The sequence below is a fragment of the Mytilus californianus genome, unplaced genomic scaffold (genome assembly GCF_021869535.1).
Source record: "Mytilus californianus isolate M0D057914Y unplaced genomic scaffold, xbMytCali1.0.p SCAF_8, whole genome shotgun sequence".
Lineage (NCBI taxonomy): Eukaryota > Metazoa > Mollusca > Bivalvia > Mytilida > Mytilidae > Mytilus > Mytilus californianus.
In genome coordinates this window covers 41,636,776-41,643,851 of record NW_026262734.1, presented here as the reverse complement: position 1 = coordinate 41,643,851, position 7,076 = coordinate 41,636,776, and positions in this window count along the sequence as shown.

Sequence of the window (7,076 nt, the reverse complement as noted above, 5' to 3'; positions counted from 1 at the left end):
TCAGACGTACTTATATATATATAAATATATATAGTCAAATGCGTTTTGTTAAAATATACTTTTTCACTTTTTTGGTCTTTTGGAAAATGTTGTTTGTGCTGTATTTAGACCCCTCTAACAAGAAATTTGTTTTGCATGCACACGTATAAAAATTGCGGTTTTTATCCAACGCAATCATAGGTTTGAACGCTGTTGCACTCAGGACTCTTCAGTAGACAGTACAGATGGTTACAAAAATGATACAAAACAACCAAGCATCATATTATAGGTAGCAATGTTTGGTATATATCAATGTGCTTTTTTTTATTTGGCTATCTGGATGCAAAATGTTTGATTCAAATGTGAATAAAATGCTTTAATCTCCATTTAATTACTTATGGTCTGTGAATGCTGCTTCAATAATTCCTTTGTTCTGACAATTTCAATGATTTTACCTTACAGTTGTTCATATGTAGATATGGTTGTCTGTTTATGAATCTTAATTTCACAAAGAATGCATTTGCATAACAATGAAATGGGCTCAATGCAAAGCACTTTTATAATACACTTAGACAGAGAGCTCAATCCAGTGATATAAATTGTTGTACCGGCCATTCATGAACACCGCTAACAAACGGAGATTAATGTCTCTTCAGTGATGTTAGGAATCGAAACGGTATTATACCGTTTCGATTCCTAACATCACTGAAGAGACATTAATTGTCGAAATCCGGATATGGTGTACAAATTTTTGCACCTCATGTTTGCGATATACCATCTTTTCCGCAAGTTTATTGTTTTCTGTTTGGTATTAAATTAATATAATTAAGATCCATTGTGTTATATCTGTGATCCGTTTATTTGGCAATCGCCATGGCAGTCAGCAGGGTTTAAGAACATCCGTTGTTCGACCTGTTAGTCAAATGCGTTTTGTTCAAATATACTTTTTCACTTTTTTGGTCTTTTGGAAAATGTTGTTTATATATATATATATATATATATACGAGGCTGGTGTGGACGCACTTGCATGCACAAACAGAAAAGCCGAAAAAAATCTAAATACACAAAGAGAGAGAGAGAGGGGGGGGTATTGATAATTTTATCCTGACTTTTACGTATTTTACTTTTTGTAAAATATGCTGTTGTGTCAATAAATTTATTCCTATTTTTGAAAAAAAAAGACATTCCAATGAAATTGATGCATCTGAAGCAGAATCTAATCTGTTTAATTCTCCCAGTATGGAGTCAAAGTACTCATAAAGCAACTCAAACTATGCCTAGTAACTCGACTGTCATACACGTGAGAGGTTTAGCTAGCTATAAAACCATGTTTAATCCACCATTTTCTACATAAAAAAATGCCTGTACCAAGTCAGGACTATGACAGTTGTTATCTATTCGTTTGATGTGTTTGAACTTTTGATTTTGCCATTTGATTAGGGATTTTCCGTTTTGAATTTTCCTCGAAGTTTGGTATTTTTGTTATTTTACTTTTCACATTCAACAAAAGTGCAAGTTCTGTGAAATGCATTCCAAGTTATCCTAATATTTGAGAACTTTCAAAAGAAGACATAATGAGAGATAATAATTTAAAATTTCAAGTGATTGCAATATGTAGATGATTTCCCTTTTCCTGCTTGGTAAATTTTAACTATGAAAAAATTAGGGGGTGAATATACATATAATCTGGTAGAGTAAACCCATGTGAATTAACTGGTCATGTGTACAATAATTACTTAACCATTTTAACTTAATTTAAGAAAAACAACTATGATACAAATTAATCATTATCTACACTCATTAGGAGTTTCAGAGCAAAGCAAATTAGAATAGTGCAGTCACTGGAGCAGACTTGTACATTTCTGTCAATACAAAAAAAAGGTTTACTTGCTTGTTATGCTTTTAATACCTTATTTAATGAATGATTTATTTCGAAAAGAACGTCAAACATTGATAACATGTAAATTATTATGTAAATATGTTTTTATTATACGTAGGATATATTGCATTCACCTTGTCCGTCTGTGGGTTTGTCTGTTCGTCTAAAAAATATTTCCGTCACACTTTTTCGTGTATTTCGATAGGTTGCTTTTTTGCTTGTGTATACCAAATATCCTTTTATTAGCTTTCACGAATATCATTATTCTGTTTATTCTAACCAATTGCATGAATTTGATTAGTTCAGAAAGAATCACATGTTCATCTGTATTTATAAAGGTAGAACGAAAAGTGATATTGCATATTATTTTTAAAATATCTAAAAGAGAAATCTACAAACTTCCGTTCTTTGTGACACAGCTGTAACAGCTAAACAAAGGAATTGGCAATATCAATTTAACAATTGTAGCCCTTGCATCAATTAGATATAAGAAGATGTGGTATGAGTGCCAATGAGACAACTCAAGTCCAAATTTATAAAAGTAAACCATTATAGGTCAAAGTACGGTCTTCAACAAGGAGCCTTGGCTCACACCGAACAGCAAGCTATAAAGGGCCCCAAAAATTACTAGTGTAAAACCATTCAAACGGGAAAACCAACGGTCTAATCTATATAAAAAACGAGAAACGAGAAACACTTATGAACCACATCAACAAACGACAACTACTGAATATGGAACGCCACAGCTGTCTTATGTGGAACTCTGATATTACGTTATGTTGTTCTTTTATTACTTGATGATAGTTTGTCTTTACATAATATGGTTTTGACATTACGAAATGATGTTTTGATATAACTCAATATGGAATAGTCATTACATAATGATATTTCGATATTACATGATATGGTTTCGTATTGACTTGATATAGTTTTGTCATTACTTAATATGGTTCTGTCATTACTCGATGTGGTTTCACCATTATTTGATGTGGTTATGCCATTAGGCAATGTGGTTTTAATATTACTTGATGTGTATGTGACATCACGTAATGTAGTTGTTTCATTACATGATGTGGTTTTGTTAATTCGTAATGATGATTTGTCATTTCTTTATATGGCTTTAACATTACGCAATGATGTTTCAAAATTTGACGATTTTACACTACATGATGTGTTTGTTTCAGTATTTGATGTGGTCATGTCATTCTTTGATGTGGTTATCCCATTACTACTACAAGGTAAAACCACGTGACCATTTTGGAAAATATATGTTCTATTTTTAGACCGATTTCCATATGTCGTTTGTGTAATGCGCTTTGGATGAGTCACTGCTATTCATTAAGTAAATGTTCAAGTTGTTGTTCATAGTTATTTGGTATGAAAAAGGGGAATGACAGACAAAATTAAGAAAAAAAGTACTAAAACATATACAGTAATTTGGACATAAGGGGGATATCCCAAAACCACTTGTTAAGCAACGACGCATCAATAATTCTCCAGGTTTTTTTTATCGTGTATGTTCATTTGAACATATATGAATATTAAACTTTTTTTATTAATTGCAGTTTCTGATATACCACGCACTAATTGAAAAAAAAAACTTTTTGAAATATCTGTTTCACAGGAGATGACGAATAGGTTCCAGTTGTCGTAACAACAATCCCGTCATCTTTTCCCCGAATGTAACCTACCAAAAAAAAAAGCAAATCACTGGGTTTGTACTTTCACGAATAACAGGACGGGTGCCGCAAGTTAAGCAGAATCCGCTTACACTTCTAAAGTACCCGAGATCACGCTGATGGATTTATGTTACCCAGTCATACTGATCTATTTAGTTGAGCCAATCAAAACTGTCTTTACATTTTCTTCTTATGCTGTGCTATGATACAGTAGGTTAGGATAGGGATTAGCGCTTACATACATGTTAAACTCCGCCGCGTGCACTTTCTTTAAATGCCTGCCCCAAGTCAGGAACCTGTAATTCAATGGTTGTCGTTGTTTCATGTGTGTCATATTTGTTTTTATATGCCCTTTAAAATTTTGACGGGACGTATTATGGTATACAAATGTCGTATGTCCGTCTGTCCGTCTGTCCGTCTGTCTGTCCGGCGTAAACATGTCGCACCTTAACTTGAGAACGACTTATCCAAATTTCATGAAATTTAACATAGTTGTTTCTAATGATGGTCAAACGATCTGTATACTTTTTGGTGAAAATAAGATTAAAACTTTTTGAGTTACGGGACTTAACTAAAACAGGTGTGTGTATTTTTTTCACATGTCGCGGAGTATCTCAAAAACAATTTATGATTATTGCTTAAAACTTTACACACTTCTTAGTTATATCAATATATCAATCTTAAGATCTGTATACTTTTTGGTGATGATTCAAAATTTTATTTTTGAGTTATTGAGTATTTTGTAAAAAAAAGGGGGAGGGGTTTTTCACATGTCGCACCGTATCTCAAAAACGATTTATGATTATTGCTTAAAATTTTATACACTTCTTAGTTATATTAATCTAAAGATCTGTATACTTTTTGGTTTTGATTCAAATTTTATTTTAGAGATATTGGTTTTTTGTTTTTTTTTTTAAAAGGGGGGTTTTCACATGTCGCGCCGTATCTCAAAAACGATTTATGATTATTGCTTAAAATTTTACACACTTCTTAGTTATATTAATCTTAAGATCTGTATGCTTTTTGGTTTTGATTCAAAGTTTTATTTTAGAGATATTGAGTTTTTTTTTTTTTTTTTAAAAGGGGGGGTTTTCGCATGTCGCGCCGTATGTCAGAAACTATTTATGATTATTGCATAAAAATTCACACACAAGACGACGGGCGTATCATGCGCTCATTGGGCAGCTGTTTATTCGTAGATTGTTAAGCTATAAACTAGACCATTAGTTTTCTCGTTTGAATTGTTTCACATTTTCACGTGGTGGTCTTTTGTAGCCGTTTATACGGTGTGTTGAAGGCTGTACGGTTGCCTATGATTGCTTGCATCCACTGCATTTAAACTATGGTGGATTATTTTTCACATGGCAATTACACCATATCTAACTTTATTTCAGTTTCTATGTTGCGTTTTGTATGCTGTAAAATTGTTTATCTTTTGTACGCATACCTACCCCTGAACCATCTTTTCGGAAGCTCGAGCAAAAGCCCTTGATCCACGATAAAAAAATAGAACTCATATTTGATAACTCGAATTTCAACTCTTAATCTTAATCTAAATGAGACTCAAATAAGGGTTTACGTCGAACTCTACGCCAAAAGGTACTTGATGATAGTTTGTCTTTACATAATATGGTTTTGACATTACGAAATGATGTTTTGATATAACTCAATATGGAATAGTCATTACATAATGATATTTCGATATCAAATGATATGGTTTCGTATTGACTTGATATAGTTTTGTCATTACTTAATATGGTTCTGTTATTACTCGATGTGGTTTCACCATTATTTGATGTGGTTATGCCATTAGGCAATGTGGTTTTAATATTACTTGATGTGTATGTGACATAACGTAATGTAGTTGTTTCATTACATGATGTGGTTTTGTTAATCCGTAATGATGATTTGTCATTTCTTTATATGGCTTTAACATAACGCAATGATGTTTCAAAATTTGACGATTTTACACTACATGATGTGTTTGTTTCAGTATTTGATGTGGTCATGTCATTCTTTGATGTGGTTATCCCATTACTACTACAAGGTAAAATCACGTGACCATTTTGGAAAAAATATGTTCTATTTTTAGACCGATTTCCATACGTTATATTAAACTTAAGATCTGTATACTTTTTGGTTTTGATTCAAAGTTTTATTTTAGAGATATTGAGTTTTTTTTTTTAAAAAAGAGGGGGTTTTCGCATGTCGCGCCGTATGTCAGAAACTATTTATGATTATTGCATAAAAATTCACACACAAGACGACGGGCGTATCATGCGCTCATTGGGCAGCTGTTTATTCGTAGATTGTTAAGCTATAAACTAGACCATTAGTTTTCTCGTTTGAATTGTTTCACATTTTCACGTGGTGGTCTTTTGTAGCCGTTTATACGGTGTGTTGAAGGCTGTACGGTTGCCTATGATTGCTTGCATCCACTGCATTTAAACTATGGTGGATTATTTTTCACATGGCAATTACACCATATCTAACTTTATTTCAGTTTCTATGTTGCGTTTTGTATGCTGTAAAATTGTTTATCTTTTGTACGCATACCTACCCCTGAACCATCTTTTCGGAAGCTCGAGCAAAAGCCCTTGATCCACGATAAAAAAATAGAACTCATATTTGATAACTCGAATTTCAACTCTTAATCTTAATCTAAATGAGACTCAAATAAGGGTTTACGTCGAACTCTACGCCAAAAGGTACTTGATGATAGTTTGTCTTTACATAATATGGTTTTGACATTACGAAATGATGTTTTGATATAACTCAATATGGAATAGTCATTACATAATGATATTTCGATATCAAATGATATGGTTTCGTATTGACTTGATATAGTTTTGTCATTACTTAATATGGTTCTGTTATTACTCGATGTGGTTTCACCATTATTTGATGTGGTTATGCCATTAGGCAATGTGGTTTTAATATTACTTGATGTGTATGTGACATAACGTAATGTAGTTGTTTCATTACATGATGTGGTTTTGTTAATCCGTAATGATGATTTGTCATTTCTTTATATGGCTTTAACATAACGCAATGATGTTTCAAAATTTGACGATTTTACACTACATGATGTGTTTGTTTCAGTATTTGATGTGGTCATGTCATTCTTTGATGTGGTTATCCCATTACTACTACAAGGTAAAATCACGTGACCATTTTGGAAAAAATATGTTCTATTTTTAGACCGATTTCCATACGTTATATTAAACTTAAGATCTGTATACTTTTTGGTTTTGATTCAAAGTTTTATTTTAGAGATATTGAGTTTTTTTTTTTAAAAAAGAGGGGGTTTTCGCATGTCGCGCCGTATGTCAGAAACTATTTATGATTATTGCATAAAAATTCACACACAAGACGACGGGCGTATCATGCGCTCATTGGGCAGCTGTTTATTCGTAGATTGTTAAGCTATAAACTAGACCATTAGTTTTCTCGTTTGAATTGTTTCACATTTTCACGTGGTGGTCTTTTGTAGCCGTTTATACGGTGTGTTGAAGGCTGTACGGTTGCCTATGATTGCT